Here is a 3103-nt window from a genome sequence, read left to right on the forward strand (position 1 = left end):
CTCCAAATATGTTGGAGCTCAAAATTTTACTTCCTGTGCATCATTTCTTAGGTGGCTCCTAGAGGGTGTGTTCCAGTACAATGAATGAATAAGTCAAGAAAAAGGAGAACTTGAATGCAAGAAGCAAAGACAGGGCAAGGAGGTGAGCCTACAGACTTGGGAACATCCATTGTATATTACAAGGTGTAGCAGACCCTGTAAGTGTCCTGTTAATATCATTAGGGCCCTGCCACTTCAGCACACTCTAGACAACTTCCAAATTCCCCAAATCTGCTGCATTTAGACCAGGCTCTTATCAGAACCATTGACAGTTACTCTGCCTTCTTACAGAGAAGGCCAGAAATGCTAAGATATTAACACCTCCCAGAAGCAGACCTCAAATTCTGAGTGATGAAAGCTATTATATCAATTCATTTTTACAATCGTATTGGGTCAATGAAAAACATGTTTCAGGGATCTAGCAAAGGGAAGTGAGAGATATGAGTAGGAAGAGAGTGGAAGACTAGAACAACCTGTCAACAGATAGCACCACAAAGAAAAGGCAACTGTAGAAGAGACTATCTTTTCCCTGCCTTTGTGCCTTTGGCCTACTCTGGAGGTTGCTATAGACAGCCCATTAGGAGCCACTGGCTACCCGTGTCTCTCTACCTAACCATGATCCCGTCCTCTGAGCCTGCTCAACCAACCAACAGTGTGGATCCCTCATGTCTGGGAGCCACTGCTACTAGAGCAAGACTTCACCAGTGAGGGAATAGAATAGGTAGATATACAGCCAGGTCTTCATCCTGAGGAGAACAACTCAGATTGAGTGTGCCACCGGCTCTCAGCAGGCTCTCAGCATGCTTGAGCCCCTCTTAGCAGTACAAGAACCTCCTCAACAATGTCTCCTCTTTTGCTTTCCTTCCTTTCCCATCTTACTGCCCATCAGTACTTTCTGAGACCCCCTTCCAAGGAAATCAGTTGCTCACAAATCCTTATCTCAGGAGAACCCAAAATAAATGTCAACAAAAAAATTCCTAGCAGATGGAGCAGGCAATGGCTTTTAAGACAGTAAACAGATAGCTTCAATGTTAAGTGGGCTGCTCTAACAGTTCAAGCCCCTCTGTTATAGCTAAGGTTCAATGAAAGCCTGCCATACGCCATTGCCTCCGTAGAGTGTGTTTGCAGAAATTAAGTCAAAGAGGCCAGTACTCCCCATAGAGTTCTATGTACAGAGAAGGGAGAGACAGCCAGAGAAGCTGAGATAAGAATGAGAAAGAGACTTCACAGGAAGCAAGAGTCAGAAAAAGTGATGACTTGAAGGAATAGCCACCAGAGTACCCAGAGACGTGAGGACTGATATAGGGTTTCTCCTCATGTGTATGACAGTTGCTCAAGCCATTTTAATATTAAGGAAAACAGTGAGTAAATCAGACGTAAGGATGGGAATATGCTCAGGACTGACATGTGGGCTTCATCTTTGTGGAGTCCTGAGAAGATAGGTTAGCAACAATGAGGAGGGGGCCCTAGGGTTGGGAAGAACAATTGTTCTGAGAAATTCTAGCCGCAAACAACCCTCTGGCACAACATCCTATTCCCAAATACCTCATTCCACACATAGCCCCTCCAGCACAACTCTATAAAACTTCTCTCCAGCCCCTGTCTCTTGGCAGACAGCCTTCTCTCAGCTGCACTGCCCGTTGTTCTCTCTCTCTTTTTTTTCATATATACATTATTTATATCCAGTGGTGTGCTACAGTCAGCATATACCAGCTCACAGAAAGCCAATTTTCAAATGTTTAGGAATCCTGCAAACTTACTGACATCACATACATTAAACTCAGCCATTCTCTAGTATAGATACAAAACAATTTGCTTATCCATTCACCTGTTGATGCATATTTAGTTTTTTGTTTTTGCTTATTATTATTATTATACTTTAAGTTCTAGGGTACATGTGCACAATGTGCAGGTTTGATACATAGGTATACATGTGCCATAAAAAAGGATGTGTTCATGTTCTTTGCAGGGACATGGATGAAACTGGAAACCATCATTCTGAGCAAACTGTCACAAGGACAGAAAACCAAACACTGCATGTTCTCACTCATAGGTGGGAATGAACAATGAGATCACTTGGACACAGGGTGGGGAACATCACACACCAGGGCCTATTGGGGGGTGGGAGGCTAGGGGAAGGATAGCATTAGAAGAAATACCTAATGTAATTGATAAGTTGATGGGTGCAGTGAACCAACATGGCACATGCTCAGAGCCTGTTATTGGTCTATTCAGAGATTCAGCTTCTTCCTGGTTTAGTCTTGGGAGGGTGTATGATGTGTCCAGGAATTTATCCATTTCTTCTAGATTTTCTAGTTTATTTGCATAGAAGTGTTTATATTATTCTCTGACGGTAGTTTGTATTTCTGTGGGATTGGTGGTGATATCCCCTTTATCATTTTTTATTGTGTCTATTTGATTCTTTTCTCCTTTCTTCTTTATTAGTCTTGCTAGCGGCATATCAATTTTGTTGATCGTTTCAAAAAACCAACTCATAGATTCATTGATTTTTTTGAAGGGTTTTTGTGTCTCTATCTCCTTCAGTTCTGCTCTGATCTTAGTTATTTCTTGCCTTCTGCTAGCTTTTGAATGTGTTTGCTCTTGTGTCTCCAGTTCTTTTAACTATGATGTTAGGGTGTCAATTTTAGATCTTTCCTGCTTTCTCTTGTGGGCATTTAGTGCTATAAATTTCCCTCTACACACTGCTTTAAATGTGTCCCAGAGATTCTGGTATGTTGTGTCTTTGTTCTCGTTGGTTTCAAAGAACATCTTTATCTCTGCCTTTATTTTGCTATTCACCCAGTAGTCATTCAGGAGCAGGTTGTTCAGTTTCCATGTAGTTGTGAGGTTTTCAGTGAGTTTCTTAATCCTGAGTTCTAGTTTGATTACACTGTGGTCTGAGAGACAGTTTGTTGTGATTTCTGTTCTTTTACATTTGCTGAGGAGTGCTTTACTTCCAATTATGTGGTCAATTTTGGAATAAGTGCGATGTGGTGCTGAGAAGAATGTATATTCTGTTGATTTGGGGTGGAGAGTTCTATAGATGTCTATTAGGTCCGCTTGC

The sequence above is a fragment of the Rhinopithecus bieti genome, unplaced genomic scaffold, assembly GCF_001698545.2.
Source record: "Rhinopithecus bieti isolate Rb0 unplaced genomic scaffold, ASM169854v2 scaffold_12049, whole genome shotgun sequence".
NCBI classification, from domain to species: Eukaryota; Metazoa; Chordata; class Mammalia; order Primates; family Cercopithecidae; genus Rhinopithecus; species Rhinopithecus bieti.